The following is a 19,756-nucleotide window of genomic DNA, read 5'->3' as shown; positions in this document are numbered from 1 at the left end:
GGCCGTCTGTCCCCCCAGCAGCGACGGCAGAACCACAGCGGTCGTCTGTCCCCCCAGCAGCGACGGCAGAACCACAGCGGCAGTCTGTCCCCCCAGCAGCTACGGCAGAACCACAGTGGAGTCTGTGGCAGTGTGAGGGCCCCAGCAGGACATCCCAACCAGTCCTAGGATGTGCCCCTGGTTGGTGATTCCTGGTTGCTGCTTATTTTCTGAGCCTGGTTCTCAAGTCTTCCCACTGATTTTATTCTTCTAATAAATTCCTTTTCTGCTTAAATTAGAGTTAGTTTCTAATTCTTGCAACCAAGAACCTTGATTGATACAATAATCTTCTCTTCCTTCTGTTCATTTTTTTTTCTTTTGACAACCCTTGAAAGATAAAATATCTGAACCCTTGAAAGTGGCAAGATAAGTGTTATAAAATCCATGTCTCATACAGATGTGGATCTCTAAAATTAATTAGAAAGCTGAGACACTATTGCTTTTCCTTTAGGACTACAAAATATCTGATTCACAGAGAGGCACACTCTGAGAGCTCTGGAAAATCACGAAAAAATTCAACCGCTGGCCTCTCTGTGTGGCTCTTGAGTGTCTCCCCAGGGGTGGCAAGTGAGGTTTACCTTGCCCAAAAAAGATCTTGCCTAACCAAACTGTGCCCGCAAACAGGGGAGACTGCAAGCTTTCCGTCCAGTTAACCGCACCCAGGTGAAATTTTCTAGCAGCTCAGCACCCAGGGGGAGCCTCGAGCAAGATGACTGAGTGAAACTAGGAAACAGGTGAGAGTGATTGATCATTAAAGGGCCAGAGTGGGAGGTACAGATAGTTAGGATGTAGATAATAAATGAGAAGGACAGGCCACCTTATGGCGAGAGCTGCCCTTGCTAGACTCCTGCTACAGGTCTCTGAGGAGCCATGACTGCACATTGGTTAAAAACTCTGCTGCTAATCAAATCCAACAGCCACTCCTTGGAAACCGGAAGGGGTAGTTGTACTTTTTCCTATAGGATCGCTAGGAGTCAGAATTGACTCGCTGGCAATAGGTGGTGGTGGTGAGGGGTCTCTATAGGAGCCCTGCTAGTGCAATGGTTAAGTGCTTGACTGCTAACAGAAAGGTGGGCTGTTGAACCCACCCAGCTACTCCTGGCTATCTGCTTTCATAAAGATTACAGCCTAGAAAACCCTATGGGGCAGTTCTATTCTGTCACATGGGGTCACGATGAGTTAAAATTGACTCAGTATCACCTAACAACAACAAGTGGGGTCTCTGTAAGAGATCAATTGGAAGATGACTATATGAAATTAGAAGTTTTTCCATTTAGATACCCAGGACTGATTAAGTCCCAAGTCCAGACAATTGAACCACACCAGATAATAATGCAGGATCCCTTGGGGAGTTGGGCAAAGATCCAAAGAAGATAAGCTTCAATCACCATCACCTCTCCCCTCCTCCCCTGTGGCCTGGTTGTAAAATGAGCCTCTCCTCCTCTGTAAGTTCAGTCCTTTCCGACAGGCCCAGCTTGCCCAATACTGACCCTGACACACTGAGGGCATCCAGTAGAGATCCTGTGGACTAGGTTCTAGCGCCATGTTCATAATAACTCATGTCTAGTCAGCCCTCTCTTCATGTTTCTCAGAGGAATGGGAGCTGAAGGGAGAACCATTCACCAAAAGGGCTTTTCCTACTACCCTGCCAGGAAGAGCAATTGTCAAGTCTGAACTAAATTTAACAAGAGAGAAAAACCAGTTGCCATCGAGTCAATTCTGACCCATGGCTGCCCCAAGTGTGTCAGAGCAGATCTGTGCTCCATAGCATTTTCTATGGCTAATTTTTCTGAAGTAGATCACTTGGCCTTTTTTCCAAGGCACCTCTGGGTAGACTCAAACTTCCAAACTTTCCGTTAACAAAAGCTGGCATAAAAGTAGCGCCAGAATCCCAGCTTTAGACACTCGGTTGGGCCTCTCCCAAAGGCAGGTTTAACACCGTCTATGCCCCACCCCCCCACCCCCCCATCCTCCGGGATGTGATTTCCCTAGGACCATCTTCTGCTGACTCAAAGTAGTGAGGTCTATAATCAATACTCCCTAACTCTATTGATTATCTTCTGGAGATTATGGATTTTAAAACTTGTAGCTTTTTTTATAAGGACTTGATGATATCAGAAGCAACAGTTTCACAGCAAATCAGGTGTGCCTGAGACAAAAAGAAAGTTGGCCATGGGACCAGCTTTCCAGTGGTCTCCTACTTCCAGAGTGAAGTTTATTGAGAATCATTGTTGCAAGTCCAGCTTTACAAGCTAGAAGGGTGGCAGTGGAGGGATGGGGGCAGAAGAGCTCCATCCTCCAGGCCCTGGCAGGAACCTTGCCTGGATACCACCTCTGTGGCAATGTTCCTTCAAAAGGGAAAGAAACACAGCAAAGAAGAGGAAAAGGAAGTAGAAAGAGAAAATTATTGTTTCTTACGTCATCAATAATACATGCCCAATGCAAAAAAAAAAAAAAAAAAAATCAGAATATTAAGAAAATGAAGATGACCTAAAATCTGATGACTTGGAGAAAACCACTGTTAAAATTTTTATGCAAGTACTTACATCGTTTTATTTCTATGAAAGTTTATATATACTTAAGTTTTAAAACAATGAGAATATAGCATGTGTCATTATTTATACACACACACTACACACACACACTAACTTGTTCAGTTTTTTCTCTTAACAGTTTATTGTGAAAATGGTTCCACACAAATAAATAAATGTCAGCAGCATCGTTTTTATGGCTGTGTATGTTCTGTTATAACAAATTTACACATCAAATCCCCTGTTAATGAACTCTTAGATTTTTCCAGTTTTTCACTATTGTAAATAATGATCCAATTACTCGCATCACAGGTGTCTCTTTACCAACTTATTCCATTTTTTCCCAGAATTAGAATTGCTGGTCAAAGGCATGCACTTTTTAAAAGGTTATACACAGATGTTATGATGTAACATGTGTGCTACTGGTATTGCCCACCAAAAATACTGTACCAATTGACATTCCCACTAAAGTGTGTGGGTATCCATTTTCTTACATTCTTTTATGTTTTCTACCAACTGCATAGTTGAAAAAACTGTGTCTTTGCATTGCTTTACTTACAAGAGAAATTGAACCTCTTCTCACTTTTACTAGCCATTTTGGGGTGTATTTCTTTTGCACATATTTTTCAGTCAGAGTGTTCATCTTTGTTTCTTGTTGATTGTAAGAACTCTATATTATGGATTCTTACGCTTGCCCTTTGTTTTGCTACTGAGTTGACAAGTAAAACTAAAATGTAATGATAAGAAAATATTTTAACTAATAAAGTTAAAAATAAGAAAAAATGTTACTTTAGAAGAAGAATAAGAAATTCAGAGGAGACAGAATAAACCCAGGATATATATTGAAATTTTAAGGTAAAAGAAATAGAAAAATAATAACACCAATCAAATCAAATTCTAGCACAATCATATCAAAGAGCATTCTAGAACAATGCCTGTGTTTTCATTTGTATAATAGAAGCTTCCTTAAGGAGACAAGAAAAGACAACTGAGGAATGTGAAGACAATATGACTTCCCTTAGGTCGCCAGGAACAGTATTGTGGATCTTTAATCAAGTTCTCTGTAGAAATCTTCACAGTGGATCAAAATGGGGAATAGTATCCAAACCTTTTTCAGGAACCATCTGATGTCAGATGGGTCATGGCTGAAAGCAGAGAATGCCAGAAAGTTGTTTACCTGTGTTTTATTGACTGTGCAAAGGCATTCAACTGTGTGGATCATAGCAAATTATAGATAACATTGAGAATGGGAATTCCAGAACACTTAAGTGTGCTCATGAGCAACCTGCGCTTATACAAAGAGGCAGTCATTGGAACAGAACAAGGGGATACTGTGTGACTTAAAGTCAAGAAAGTTGTACATCAAAGTTGTATCCTTTCATTGTACTTTTTCAATCTGTATGCTTAGCAAATAATCCTAGAAGCTGGACTATATGAAGAAGAACATGGCATCAGGACTGGAGGAAGACTCCTTAATAACCTGAGATATGCAGATGACACAAACTTGTTTGCTGAAAGTGAAAAGGATTTGAAGCACTTACTGATGAAGATGAAAGACCACACCCTTCAATATGGATTACACCTCAACATAAAGAAAACAAAAATCCTTACAACTGGACCAATAAGCAACATCATGATTAATGGAGAAAAAATTGAAGTTGCCAAGGATTTCATATTACTTGTATCCACAATCAACATCCATGGAAGTAGCAGCCAAGAAATCAAAAGACGCGTTGCATTGGGCAAATCTGCTGCAGAAGGCCTCTTTTAAAGTGTTAAAAAGCAAAGATGTCACTTTAAGAACTAAGCTGCCCCAGACCCAAGCACCTAGTGTTTTCAATCGCCTCATATGCATGTGAAAGCTGGACAATGAATAAGGCAGACTGAAGAACTGACCCCTTTGAATGATGGTGTTGGGGAAGAATATTGAATATACCATGGACCTGGACTGATGGCACTGGGTTGGGTGGGTATGGACTGCCAGAAGAATGAACAAATCTGTCTTGAAAGAAGTACAGCCAGAATGCTCATTAGAAGCAAGGAGGCAAGACTTTGTCTCATATACTTTGGACATGTTATCAGGAGGGACTAGTCCCCGGAGAAGGACATCAAGTTTGGTAAAGCAGAGGGTCAATGAAAAACAGGAAACCCTCAAGGAGATGGATTGACACAGTGGCTGCAACAATGGGCTCAAGCATAATGATTATGAAGGTAGCACAGGACCAGGTTGTGTTTCCTTCTGTTGTACATAGGGTCACTGTAAGTCAGAACTGACTCCACGGTACCTAACAACAACAACAACATATAGTTGCAAGAGCTCTGCTGCTAGCCAAAATGCCAGAAGTTCAAATTTACCAGCTGCTCTTTGGAAACCCTATGGGGCAATTCTACTCTGTCCTATAGGGTTGCTATTCTGTCCTATAGGGTTGCTGAGTCAGAAAGGACTTGGGTTTGGGTTTTGGTTTATACACTTGTTCAAAGAGCCCTGGTGGTGCAATAGGTTAAGCGTTTACTGCAAAGGTCAGTAGCTGGAACCCACCAGCCTCTCCACAGGAGAAAGATGAGGCTGTCTGCTTCCGAAAAGATTACAGCCTTTGGAACCTATGGGGCAGTTCTACTCTGACCTATAGGGTCACTACAGATTGGAATCCACTCCACTGCAAAGGGTTTGGTTTTGGATACACTTGTTCAGACCATTAGCAAATTCTCTCGAGGAGGCCAAATCCATTTAAAGCTACATTTAAGAAGACCAGCAGATAAAATGATAGGCAAGAAAAGAATTGCAAAAACAGGATGAAGTCTCGATGGGAGCAAGTTAATCTATCATTTTAATTTCATTGTCTCTTCTTTTCGTCCACTAATTAGATCAAGAAGCTGCTAGAGTTGCAGAGGCTAAAAAGTGACTGAGTCCTTTTGAAGAAGTCATAAACAACGAGCTGCCTTGCCCCATGTCTTAGTCATCTAATGCTGCTATAACAGAAAAAACAGAAGCGAATGGCTTTAGCAAAGAAAAGTTTATACTCTCACAGTCCAGTAGGCTAGAAGTCTGAGTTCAGGGCACCAGCTCCAGGGGAAAGCTTTCTCTCTCTGTGGGCTCTGGAGGAAGGTCTTTGTGATGCATCAGTCTTCCTTTGGTCTGGGAACATCTCTCTGCAGGAACCTCAGGTCCAAAGGACACGCTGTGCTCCAGGTGCTGCTTTCTTGATGGTATGAGGTCCTCATATCTCTCTACTCGCTTCTTTCTTTTACATCTCAAAAGAGATTGGCTTAAAATACTACCTAATCTTATAGATTTTATCAATATAACTGCAACTAATCCATCTCATAACATCATAGCCATAGGATTTACAACACATCACATCAGATGACAAAATGGTAGACAATCATACAATACTGGGAATCATGACTTAGCCAAGTTGACAGATATTTTGGGGGGGACACAGTTCAACCCATGACACCCCACCTGCTCCAGATTTCATATAAAATAGATTGAGTCTAATGTGGAATTCCAAGGAGGACTACATCCTAACAATGATTATTCTTGTAATAGATGAGGCTAGTGTGAGATTAGGATTACTATTTCACCGATTTTATGTATGAGGACACTAAGATTCAGAAGGGTTAAGTGTCTTGGCTTATCAAGGTGCTCCCACCAGAGCACTATAGAGCTGGAATCAGAAACAACTCCATTCCTCTAGACCAGTGCAGTCCAACAGAAACAGAATGCAACCTACATCTGTTATTTTAAATTCTCTAGCAGCAATATTAAAAACATAAAAGAAACAGGTGAAATTAACTTTAATGATATATTTCTTTAGAACAGTATAAACAGATTACCATCATCTTAACATGTAACCAATATAAAAATTATTAGATATTTTACATTCTTATTTTTCATGCTAAATGTTAGAAGTCAAGCGTGTTTTTTACAGCACATCTCAATTTCCACTAGTCAAATTTTAAGTACTCAAGTACATTTCAAGTACTCATTAACCATACATATATGGCTACTTCACTGGACAGAACACCACTGTGGCGGTGGTTCTCAAGATGTGGTCTCCAGACCAGTAGCATCAGCATCCAGGAACTTGTTAGAAGTGCAAATTTTTGGGCCCCATTCCAAACACACATTATCAGACCCTCTGTGGATAGAGCCCAGAAATCTGTGTTTTAACAAGCCCATTGAGATAATTTTGATGCACCCTCAAGTTTGAGAAACATTGATCTAGACAACTGCCTCTCCAATCCCAGGCTAAATAAATCCAGGACAGTCATGGAAGTCTAAGAACTAAGGAAGAAGAGCCCCTTCTCTTGAGATACGCAATTCTTGGCTAGATGAGGTTGGCATTCTCTTGTATGGAAATCTTCTAGACCTAGCTGTGGTTCCATTTCTTGGAAGTATGGAATGAATTACCAGGCATACAATTTAAACATGGTTTTATTTTTTGCTTGTTTAAGAAGAAAAAAGCAAAAACAAAAAGTAGTAACCACTCTGTATCATCTATCCCCTTGAGTTTCTTCTCTTTTCTTCAGTTTCCTCATCCATACAATGGGGATCCTTCGATAAGTGTTAGCAACTTTAAAAAAAAAAAAAAAATTACTGAGTACAAAAAAGAAAAGAGTCAGCACAACTGATTTTTTTTTTTAATTAGTGGGCAAGAAAGGTAATATTATAGATTTTGAGCATAGAAGCAGAAGTTGATTCACTTATATTTCTTAGAGCATTAGTTTTGCTGAGAGAGGAGGGAGAGTTTTTGCCAACATCGTTAAGGAGAATGATTCTGGGCATGCCTTGAAGCAGAGCTTTCTGTAAACAGGAATTACCTATGAAGAAAATCAGGAAGCCAACGTGTTTCTTTTCATGAAGTTACATCCTGCCATAGAAAAGCTGGATAGGAAATAAAGACTGATGCACTCCACCACTGTATACTATACACCGGCTATTATTTCATCAAGGGAAACCTGAGCAAAGGCTCAGATTCAGTGTAGGGAAAAAGCCATGGAAAATCAAAGACAACCACTGGCTACAATTAAACATGATTTTGGGAAGAAATGTACAAACAAATCTCTACTCTGTGATCGTGGGTTCCTTTGTCACAGCCTCCCTCTCTCCCCGTTTCAGTAACACTTCCTCGAGATTTTTGTTTGAAAATAGAAATATGTAAGTATATCTATGAAAATGGAAGACAAATATATTAATTCCTAACTTTTTTTTTTTAGTTTTTATTATTACTGTTGTTATTATTTGCTGTGTGCGTTTCCAGGGTTCTCCCAGCTTTTCCAGTTTCTGTGGTAGAATTCTACCTTGCTCCGTACTCTTTTCAGTTTGACCAGAAGAAACGCTTTCCTACTCTAACATTTTCGCATTTTATCCTCCGACCCTTAAACAAAAAGACACCAGAAAGGCATGGCACCCCATTTTCGAGGCAGGTTCCTATGTTTGGGGGAATGGAAGATGCTAATCTGCAGTGGCATCAGCAACCTTCCATAAAGCAGAAACCGCAGCTCACACCTCCTCTCCTTTCCCCGCCCTAACCCACCACCTCACAACTCCACAATCCTTTAAAAACAAAAAACTCCTCCAACCTCTCATCCCGTCGCACACCCCACAACGGCACGCACGCCAGGATGCCGGCTGCCACAGTAACGCTGTACCCACTCGGCCGCCCCACCCACTGCGGTCCCGCCCCCGCCCCAGGAACCAATGGTCGCCGCCCGCAGCTCTCAAGGGGCCCTTTGATTGGGGAGCGGGGGCTGCCACTCTCACGGCGCGTCCCGCCCCCTCCTCGCCTCCCTCCCGGGCTGGAGGGGCGCGAGCATCAGCGGGAGTAGCTGCGAGCAGGCGGTGCGTCTTTGCAGTTGCGCCATCTGTCAGGAGCGGAGCCGGCGGGGAGGGGGCTGCCGTGGGAGAGGAGGAGGGGTCGCCGCGAGCCGAGGGCCTCCGAGACCCGCCCGCCCGCCCGCCGGCCTCGGAGCAGAGGCCAGGCTGCTCTCCGAGCCGCGCGTCCTCCGCCGTCCGGGCGCGCGGCGCTTCTCCCCGCGCACCGAGGGCTCCCGGGCTCACACAAAGCCGCCGCCCGCGCCACAGAGGGACCCGGCGGCCGGGCCGGGGAACCCCGGCGCCGCCCCTCTGCTCTCTCGGAAGGCGCCCCGGCTCCGGGACCAGCCGAGTAGCCGCCGGAGCCGCCTTGGCCGCGCCGGAGGAGGGCGGGGAGAGGACCATGTGAATGGGCTCCGGAGCCTGAGCGCCGCGCAGGTAAGCGGCCGAGGATGCGCGCGGGAAGCAGTGGGGATGCTGCGGGGCCGCCCGGCCTTCGGCGCCCCGGTTCCGCGCCCCCCCGCCGCGGGGCCCCGCGCTGCAGTCCCTCGGCCGCCGCCGCCTCCCGGCCTCTCCGCGGGCTGCCGGGGAGCTGGCCGTGCTCGGGGACTTCCCGCGGCCAAGCGGGAGGACACCTCTGCGGAGGGCGCCGCGGGGCAGCGCAGGGATGGGGGCCCATTTCCCAGCCCGCGAGCCGGCGCCGAGTGAGAATAGGAATTGGCTTGGGGGCGAGGCTGGCCGGGACTCGGGCTCCGCCCCCGCCCTCCTTTCAGGGCCCCTCGCGGGAACCAGGGCTGTGTGTGTTGTTTTAATGTCAGCGATGATGTAATCACTTAATAATTGATGCCCCGTGCTGCTTCCCTCCCCACCCCACCCCACCCCACCCCACCCCTGCCCCACTCCACCTCTCGGCCTCCTCCTCCCTCTGCGGCCGTCTCCTTCCCCTTCGCATCCTTCTGCCTATTTCTGGCACCTCCCTTGTACTTCCCCCATCCTCCCCTTCACTCTTCCTGTGCCACCACCCACCCACCCACCCACCCTTCCTCTTCCCCTGTGCTGGAGCCTTCCCTCCTCTTTCTCTGCCCCCTACTCCTGCTGTTCCCTCAAGCTTCTTTCTCCCTTCGCCGATCGCTGTATTTCCTCTCCGCTTCCCTGGATCGATGGCTGTTTTTTTTGTTTGGTCGCCTCCCTTCTCTTATCTCTGCGGCCACAGGCGGAGATGACTGGACCAGAAAGAGGCCACCGAGCTTGGGTCCAGGGAGGAGAATTGCTAAGACTCGTTGAGAAGAGGGATAATAAAATCACCCTTCTTGTCCCTCCTCCCCCAGTAAATCACACAGGCTCCCCGGGTGTGTGTGTGTATGTGTGACACAAAGGGCTCTTTCAGTGCACAGAGAAGAGACACACAAAGTACCCAAGGATGGGCCCGATGCTTCTTGTTTCTCTTCCCTAGGGCTTCGCTTTCGCTCAGATGAAGCAGTTGATCTTCTTTGTGAGAGTCTTTCCTGCCACATTTACCAAAAAATAAAAGGCCCCAGATGCAGGGTGGCAGGTGCCGGCATTTTGCTGTGTTCATGGGGCATTTTACTGTGTTCACGGACCGGCAGTGTTGACTGGCAGCTGCAGCGTTTCCTAGATTCAAGGAGAAAATGATTACAGCAGTCTTTTAAGAGTTGCTTTAGTGTTCTAGGTAGCTCCACCTTCTTTTTTTGAAATTGGGTACCATGAGTTGGGGTTCGATAAGTTGGCGTGGGAGCAGAAGAATTTTGTTTCTAAGTCAGAAAATTAAATTGGTGTTTGATAAGAGCGATGCAGCCTGACTTGCTGCTTCTCCCAAGTCTAAGGCCACTGCGCTGAAGTCTTTTGAAAAGGAATCTTGTCTGCCCAGTGATGCTGGTTTACCATTAGGTTTAAATAAGTACCTAGGGACATTAATAAAACAGCATTGAATTGGCATTTGGAAGACTGCTGGAGACTGTCTCTTCCCTGCTTCAGGGTAGCCTTCAGACGCCCACATCCTTCCTCACACCCCCAAGCAACTGCAATACTTTCCACCCTTTGTGCTCTCTTTCTACCCAGTCCCTGCCCCATGGGTACTGTGATTTCTGATGAAGAGACCCACGGACTTTCAGAGGAAGTGGTTTGTTAACTATCTAAGGCTTTGGGGACAGTGAGATATGAACAGGGATATAGAGAATCTTTTGACTGAACTCTAAACCATCTGCTTGACGTTCCTCTTAAAGAGGAAATGGTAATATAAATCTGGGGGCTTATGTTCCATTTTGTAAGCCAGTGATTATTTCATGCTTAGTGGATAGTGTCAAAGCTGAGGTTGAACGTGTTGACTCCTAGGAACATGGCTCCTTGACTGTTATAAGTAATGGAACAAGTTTATTCTTAAAGACTTTTACTAGGAAGGAGCTGTTACGGTTCATTAAACGTTTACTTCTGCATTTTCTAAGGACATTCATCGTGGAACTTTTACATTAGAAAAAGCAATGGGTTAATGAGTGTATTATAAAGACAAAGGGTTGTTTGTTTGATTCCAGACCCAGGAAGGAGAGTCAGTGCACAATAAACTCACACTCTTTTGACCAAGTTAAAGAGACTTCTTGCATAAGGCTGAGTGTGAACAAAACCACACTCTGCTTTCTGTGTTTTTGCTCCATGCTTTCTCCTGGGTCTGAAATCCCCAACCCCATCTGACTTGCTTAGCAAAGTCCTATTTAACTTTCAGGGCCCAGCTTAAATGTCATCTCTTCTGTGAAGCCTTCCGTATTTTATATCATCCAAACAAGTTATCGTGCCTCCTCTGTATCCGTCCACCCCGAACTATTTTATTTTCAAGCTTCAATAGCAGACATTATGTTTGGTGTGTGTGTTTCCACCATTGCTTGGTCAGCACATCGTGAAAAGGAACCTGGCCTTATTTATCTTGTCTCTTATCAAGTGGTACCTCAGTAGTTTCTAGTGTGAATTAGTCTTTGGTATGTGTTAAAAAAAAAAAAAAAGTAGGCACTGCATATTAATTAGGCTCATGTTAGTAGGTTTGACAGATCACTACCACTAGTTGTCGCTGAGTCGACTCCAACTCATGGTGACCCCATGTGTGTCAGAGCTGAACTGTGCTCCATAGCATTTTCAATGGCTGGTTTTTCAGAAGTAGATCACCAGGCCTTTCTTCCAAGGCACTTCTGGGTGGAATCAAACCTTCAACCTTTCATTAGCAGTCAAGCACATTAACCATTTTCATTACCCAGGGATTCCATTTAGCAAGTAACCCAAAACCCACTGCCCCCCCTAATATAATGGCTCAAAAGCAATAGACTTTTATTCTTTCTCATGTTCAGAATGGGTATTTTTGGCCAAGGAGTGAATTTCCTCCATGCAGTGATTCTGGGTTCCACATTCCTATCTTATAGCTTCACCATTCCCCTAAAGTTCCATTGTAACCTAGTTTCAGCTGACAGAAGGGACAAAAGAGGAAGTAGAGGAATGCGCCCACTTTTTAAATGCCTTGGCCCCGAAACATGTGTCACTTCCACTCTCCTTCTCTAAGTGAGGGCTAGTTATATGGCCACATTTAGCTGCAAGGGAACCTGGAAATGTAGTTTAGCCTTGAGCCCAGAAAAAATGACAAGAAGAACAGTATTTTTGGTGAACAGTTTTGCCATACACTGTGACACTCAACAAGGCACAGTCCTTGCCCTCAAGGAGTTTGTAGGCTGATGGACGTTAAATTAAATGGAAACCTACATCCTGTACCCATCATTGCTTTTATTTTTGATTTTGTATGTTCATATCTCTTCATTTTAAGCATGTTTCAAAAGCCTTGCTTTTTGTCATGTTTCAAGTAGCCAGTTCCCACTCACTAATCCCTTGTGATAACAGTAATCCGATGATTCCTTTGTCGGCTTTGATATGGTTCTTTTATTCCAGCAGCATTTTCCTGGGCCTAGTTTTTGTCTGGTGGTTTTATAAACTCCCTAAGTGGCTAGGAGGGCCCTTAGAAATCACAGTTCCACCTATGAATTGGAATCAGCATGAGTCAGAATCAACAACATTAACCTTCTGTTGATCTGAAGAGGAAATTCAGCAAACGCAGAGAGGTGGAGATATATGTGGCTCAGTGATAGAATTCTTGCCTTTCATACAGGAGACCCAGGTTCAATTCTTGCCAGAGCACCTCATGCGCAGCTGCCACCCATTTGTCAGTGGTGAATTGTATGTTGCTGTAATGCTGAACAGGTTTCAGCAGAGTTTCCAGGCTAAGACTAGGAAGAAAGGCCTGCCAACCTGTTTCTGAAAATCAGCCAGTTAGAACCCTGTGGATCACAAACATCATGGGGATGGCACATCCCTGGGCAGCATTTTCACGCAGTACGTGTGAGGTCGTTGTGAGTCTGGCCATCTCAGGGGCAGCTAACAACAGCAGTAGCAGAGGCGAGACTCACTGCCCCAGGTCAGGCAGCGCCTTAATGGCCAGGGAGGTACCTCAGCCAGCCCAGTCCTTCCGTCCGGCTGCCCCCCTCCTTCTGTCCGGCTGCCCTGACTCTTGGTGACCGTGAAGCCTGAGTATTCCGTGCAGATTAAACATACTTCCAGACCTCCAGGGGCAAGTGCCCTGGATAGTTCCTGTTCTCCACAGGCCTCCAAATTGTTGGAACAATTCTGTCCATTGTTGCAGTCCTAAATGATAACGCACGTTTTTGTGTAAACAGTTCATTATATTCATCTCTTCTGCAGATATTAACCCAGCAGGTTTGTGTGCAAGGTGCTGGGAGAGGGGATCACGAAAACGAATACTTATGCTGTCCTTGCTCCTCAGGAGCTCACAGCTTGCTACCGGAGATAAAAAGAAAATAATAGGTAACATTTATTGAGCATTTACTATGTGCCAAGCACTTTGAAACTCTAATCTGAACAATAGTGGTATGAAGTGGTTTCTCTTATAATCCCTGCTTTACAATGGGGAAATTGAAATAAAGGAGGTTAAGTAACTCAAGATCATATTGGTACTAAGTGGTACACTTAGGATTCAAGCCCACTTAGTTTGGTTCCAGCACCCTCAGCCTTAGCCACTACAGTATGCAAAATACTACATATCAATATAAATAATTGTAGCATTAAATAAAATGTGTTAAGTGCCATAAGGGGTATGGCTAAAATGCTTTGGAAATTGAGACTTCTGTTTGATGGAAAATTGAACTTTATATCCACAACCCTTAAAATGAAAAAATGGAAAAGCAAAGCATTTTTGATACCAGAAATTGTTTTATTATGTGTGATTCTTTATTATAAGCTAGTCCCTCAATGGTCCACAGATAGGTTTGTATGAGTTTGTGACTTGCCCTACATATTTGGTTATTGCACCTACCAGACATTGAACTAGATGCTTCAGGGGCAAAAAAAATGTAATCCTTGATCACTGCGATAAATGCTGGGATTCTAGGGCTCCTCACAGGATAGGAAGGAGCATGCAGCAGGGAGCAGAGGGGCGGGAAAGCAGGATGATGAGGCAGAGAAGGTTGTCTAAAGGGTAAGGTGCCTGCGAGATGAGAAGCACAGGGTAGCTGGGTGAGTGTTATGGAATGACCACAGCAGCCAGAAGGAGCAGCCTAGAGAGCGAATGTACAGACCTTTTGGGAAACTGCTAGTAGTTCAAGGTAGGTGGGGGGTGGTAGAGAGATGGACAGAAGGAAACGCTGGGGCTGGAGGAGAAATTGAGAAGCTTCTTGTAAGTACTTTATCCTGAATGCCATTAAGAGTTTTTAAGTGGAGATGTGGCTTTGATCTGATCTGTAATTTATAAAAATCACCTGGCCACAGTGTGGGCCGTTGACCAGAGATGGGCAAGACCAAGGCAGGGAGGGAGTTATGGAAACTCAGATGAGCAATTGATGAGGCCCTGAATGGAAGAAATGGAGATGAGGATAGAAGGAAAGAAAAAGACAGAAGAGAGAGTGAGACAGGATATGGGGGGGGGGGGGGCGCAGAGAGAGGAGCCCTTGGGAAATGAGGTGGAGAGAAACATGTAGACAGGCAACTCAGTACGAAAGCAGAGGGTGGGGTGTGTAAAATTATGACTTCATCATGGGCATTTGGACTTCCAGGGGGAGGAACCTCGTAGGCAGTTAAATAGATAAGTCTGGCTGGCATGAGGGGAAGTGATTATGCCTTAAATAGATATTTGTTAACAGCAAATTACAAAATACTTGAAGCCATGGAAGTATGTAAGATCAACCAGGAAGGAGTAGAGTAGAAAGAGCAGATAAGGCTGAGGATGAGCCCGAAAACAGAGGAGGAGGCGCCTAGCCTACAAATGGAAGAAGTGTGGCCAGGGTATTGGATGAGCCCTGGAGAGAGTGGTGTCCCGGTCCCCAGGAGAAGAGCTAGTAGACAAGGCCCCAGAGGTTAAGCAAGGTAGGAAGTGAAGAGCACAGTTGGATTTAGCCTCAGAGATATCCGAACCCGGCCAGAGCAGCATCAGTGGAACAGGTGGGAGGAAATATAAAAATTTGCCACTCCCCAGATGGTAGAAACGTATACCAAAACCTGCAGAATGAACCATCATAAGGGACAATTTCCTCTCCAAGAGTCTTTAAGGGCACAAGGTCATGGAACCCAGCATCTTAGAGATCACGTAGTCCAATGTGTTCATTTTATTTATGAGGAAAAATGAGGCCCAGAAAGGTTAAGTGACTTTTTCCAGGTCACAGAAAGACCCAGTGACAAGGTTACCACTTAAAGCCAGTTTTGAGCCTTTCAGCCCGGGTGAGAGGTATGGTTAAGATCAAGCGCTTAGGGCAGGGTCCTGGCTCTACCTCCAGTTGTGTGAGGTGGGCCAAGCTACCCAATCTCCTTCTGCCTCCCTTCATCTTTACAAGGGAGATTATAGCCTCAAAGGGTTGCTGTCAGAACTCAATGAATGAATAAATGTAAAGCACTCAGAACAGTGTCCAACACATATGTTTGCTACCATCGTTTATACACATACACACACGTATGTATGTATATATATAAAAAAAAAACCATTGCCATCCAGTCAATTCCAACTCATAGTGACCCTATTGGACAGAGTAGACCTGCCCCATGGGGTTTCCAAGGAGCGCCTGATAGATTCGAACTTCTGACCTTTTAGTTAGCAGCCATAGCTGTTAATCACTAAGCCACCAGGGTTTCTGTATATATATACATACTTATATACTTATATACACATACATATATATACATATAAAAAATATATATATATACACAAATATACATATATGTGTATACATATATATGTATGTGTATATATGTGTGTAATTGTGTATATGTATATATATGTATGTGTATTTAAGTATATATGTATGTATATATATTAAAAAAATTTTTTTAATATATATACATGCACATATATATAGATATGTAATCCCTTAAAAAAAAATGAAAATATATTGTGTGCATGTAGGTAAATTTTGAATATTTTAGGAGAGATTTGGGTGGTTGTCAGTTCCAGAATTGTTAGAAAAGGTGGGAAATTATATGGTGTGCTAGAAAACAGTATTTTTTTTTCTTAAGAAAATCTTGTTAAGAAATGCAGATTTCTTTATTGAGAATGGAAAACATGAAAGCCCTCTGAAGTTAGCCCTTTAAAAGGGTTTCTTTTGTTTTAGTCGGATAACCAGAATTTAAACCCATTTACAATGTAAATCCCTTGAGTTTGACTTGAGAATGTCATCTGTGGAGGAGGAAAAGAAAACACAGGTATGTGCTTTGTTACTATGGGAAAAAAGCAACTTGAGTTATTTAGAGGAGTGTAATTTCTCTTGTGTGTGTTACTGTTTGAGCAAATCTAATATTTAGCTACTAAAAACACAGGAGTAGCCTGAACAGTATTATCCAAATGGACTTGGGTGACACGCAGTACAGACAATTTGGACTTGATTAGAACACAGTAATCCTAGAAAGATATAAATTGAACTAGATTTATGGTCTAATAAAAACGTGGGAAGAAAAGATAATGCTTACTGACTCATGAAACTTTAACAATGTTTGTAAGGCCCTGCGTTGTCATACTATTTGGATGAAAGCACTTGCTCATTTGCCTCAGCCAGCTCTCAGAATGACCTGTGTTGTACCTTACTCTGGATGTGAAACATGACTTGGGTCCTTTTCTTGGGTATTTTTAGGAAGCAGAGATCATCACTTGTGCCCTTGTAAACTTTGATCTCAACCAGCGCCCAGTTAGGTGGGCCGATGTGCGTTGAGTGCCTGCTAAGTAGAAGGGGCAGGGGAAAACTAGAGAACAGGAAAGTCTTAGGCGATTGCTTTTTTCAGTTTAGAAAGCATTTCTGCTTGTTTCTGGCCTGTATACCCCTCTCCATGTTAGTGTAAAAAGTACATAGCACACCACAGCTACTCACCCCTCTCTGAATACACCATAAAAATAACAGCTACCATTTTATTGAGCCCCGGAGGCCTGTGTTAAGTTCTTGACGTAAAGTGATTTATTTAATCATAACAACTCTATGAGGCAGGTATTATTATCCCCATTGGTCAAAAGGGGAGACTGGGATTCAGAAACATAAAGTAACTTGCCCATTGTCATACGGCTAATAACTTGTGAAGCCAGGTCTGTCTGACTCAAACCCATGTATGCGTTTGCCCCAAAGATATGATTGCCCATTCTTTGCTTTGCAGTTACGTCTGTGTTAGGTGTTGCAGGATACAAAGGCACCTTTATCCCATTGTGAAAACCCTGCTCCTTTTGATGCCTCTGCTCAAGGTTTGCCTCCTAGGAAACCCTCCCTTTGCTCTTACCTTTGGGCTCCATAGCCCTTGGTTACCCTGATCATCACCCTCATCACAGCATGACATGTGGAGCAGAGTTGAGTCAGCTGGGAGGAAGTGGGTGGATAGAGTGGTCTTTTTCGCTGACTTGTGGAAGTGAGGGACTGTATCTTGGTGGCTGATTTGCCAACACCCAACACATTATTCTATGAGTTATTATTTCATTTAACAGATGGGGAAACTGAGGCATAGAAATTAAATGATTTAGCCAGGGTCACACAGCTAGTAAACAGCAGAGCTGGGTTCTGAACACAAGCAGCCTGGCTCTGTGGTGTATATATCCCCTTAACATTAGACTTGTTCCATCTCTCAAATGAGATCATAAACTCTGTGAAGTGGAGGTAGTATCTGTCCGCTTCCAGCATAGTACCTCACAGTCCAAAAAAAAAAGATCAAACCTGTTGCCATCGAGTCAATTCCAACTCATAGCGGCCCTATAGGACAGAGTAGAAATGCCCCATAGGGTTTCCAAGGAGTGCCTGGTGGATTTGAACTGCCAACTTTTTTTGGTTAGCAGCCGTAGCTCTTTACCACTATGTCACCAGGGCCAGTGCACAATAAATGTCAGCTCTCTTGTTCTTCTATCTGTCTTGGCAGGACAGCAAACAAAATATATTGAACTCAGGTCTTACCTCATGATCAGAAAAGTGCTCCAGGGCAGTGGTTGCATGAATATTCTCTGAAGATTTTATGGAATTCATATTCCCAGGTTTCATTCAAGTTCAGTAGGTTTGGGGTGGCCTGAGTTGAACATTTTGAAATTTTTTCTGGATATGGAACTGGCGTTGAAAATAGAAGGGTCTTAGGGAGGCAGCTTCTGGAAGACAAGGGATGAAGCAAAGCACAGTGAATCTCAGCCACAGTGGTTGGAGCAGGCAGTGAAGTGGTAGAAAATCATCAAGCAGCCAGAGTCAAAGAGAGTAGCAGCCCGAGGGGAGGCTGAGGATCATAAACCTGTCACAGAAAGACCTCTTCACATATTTTAAAGATTTCTAAGCACCTGCTCCTTTCAAATGTGCTGGTGGGGTTTTATCTGATGAATTCACTTTCATTTTCTTCAGAGCTTCCATCTTTGAGGTGCCCAAAAATAGCAGGCTTGACATGGAGTTGTTTAAGGATTCCATCTGCTTTATACAGAAAAGTAGGGCTTTTATGGAAAATTAAAAAACGAGCCAGCTCTCCTTTCCCACAACAAAGCCTAGGGCGCTTTCCCCAATCCTTTCTTCTTTTAATCCCCAGAAAAAGTTACTGAGTTTGTATTTCTTGAAATCTTGCCCAGTTTAAATTCTGCTGAAAAGGCAGATAAACAGCAACAGGTTGCTTCAGTTCCATACAAACGTGGTGTCTATTTAGAAGCAATAACAATTTCAAATGTTGTCACTTGTAAGATTTGGTTTTTGTTCCAGTTTTATTTTAATTTTGTTCCAGAACTTGTGTGATATGTTGTCTATAGTTAAGCCCATACATAGGCACAAGGATATTTGAAAAAGTGCTAATTTCTGCTCATGGTTTCTCTTTTTACTTTCTCACAGCTTGGAGGCTATCACCTTTCATTTGACCTCCTAGAAATATAATCATGGCTCCTCATTGCTCTCATATGTAAAATAATGGACTCTAACATGCTGCCATTCTACATCTACATGAAAATGGCAGTGCTATGGCTGTCCTGGAAACCCTGGTGGTGTAGTGGTTAAGTGCTATAGCTGCTAACGAAAAGGCGGCAGTTTGAATCCACCAGGCTCTCCTTGGAAACTCTACGGGGCAGTTCTACTCTGTCATGTAGGGTTACTATGAGTAGGAATCGATTCGTCGGCAATGGGTTTGGTGGCTGTCCTTTGTATACCTCTGATTATAGGTTGCCCAGTCTGTATTCTCTTGACATGTGTTCTCCAGACTTCCCCCATGGGTTGCAAGTAAGGATTATTATGGTTACTTCACTCTCATACTTTTTAGATTGAGTGAGGTGTTGGTCAGTGTCAAAATAGATGTGCTGATGTGGATCCTGGTTCTTTCCCTTGTCCTTTGCTCATAACCCAGTGGATAGGTAGAGAAAGACCAAACTCCTTATACCTTCTACTGTCTCCATGATCTTATTCAGACATACATGCTCACCTCATAGTCCATACATTAACTCTTGATCTGCCAGATGTCAGTCCACTGTCTTGTTCACATGGAATATATGTTCTGGCCTTTGTTTTCCTTTCCTGGAATTCTTTATGCTTTCCTTTCTCTCAGAATTCTACTCATTTTTCAAGGTCCAGCTGGAATCCCAACTCTGGCAAGGTTCCCCTCATCTCCTCATTCACTTGACTGAACATTTGTATTTCTCAGTTGCCCACTAATAAATGATGCCTTATAAAAAAAAAAAAAAATTATCGTTAGTAAAATCCTGATTTGATGAATCCAAGGGTCAGACGATTTTTGTGACTTGCCCAAGGTCATACATTTGGTTACCAATTTAGTTTAGATCAGACTCCAGGTCTCCTAGAAATTTACATATGAACCCAGTGCCGTAGAGTCGATTCCGACTCAT

The 19,756-nt window shown here is 43.7% G+C and overlaps 1 protein-coding gene across 2 annotated transcripts in view; it reads left to right on the top strand.

The window, feature by feature from the left end:
• The first annotated feature begins 8,735 nt into the window (after window positions 1–8,735).
• Window positions 8,736–19,756, top strand: part of FYN (FYN proto-oncogene, Src family tyrosine kinase) — a 237,726-nt gene continuing 226,705 nt past the window's right edge. For both annotated transcript variants that reach the window (XM_049899139.1, XM_049899112.1), the window contains exon 1: window positions 8,736–8,826. The gene's annotated coding sequence lies outside the window, so the exon portion shown is untranslated. The remainder of the gene's footprint in view (window positions 8,827–19,756) is intronic.

Source organism: Elephas maximus, chromosome 1, assembly GCF_024166365.1.
Source record: "Elephas maximus indicus isolate mEleMax1 chromosome 1, mEleMax1 primary haplotype, whole genome shotgun sequence".
NCBI lineage: Eukaryota > Metazoa > Chordata > Mammalia > Proboscidea > Elephantidae > Elephas > Elephas maximus.
This window is presented reverse-complemented; position numbering and strand designations above follow the sequence as displayed.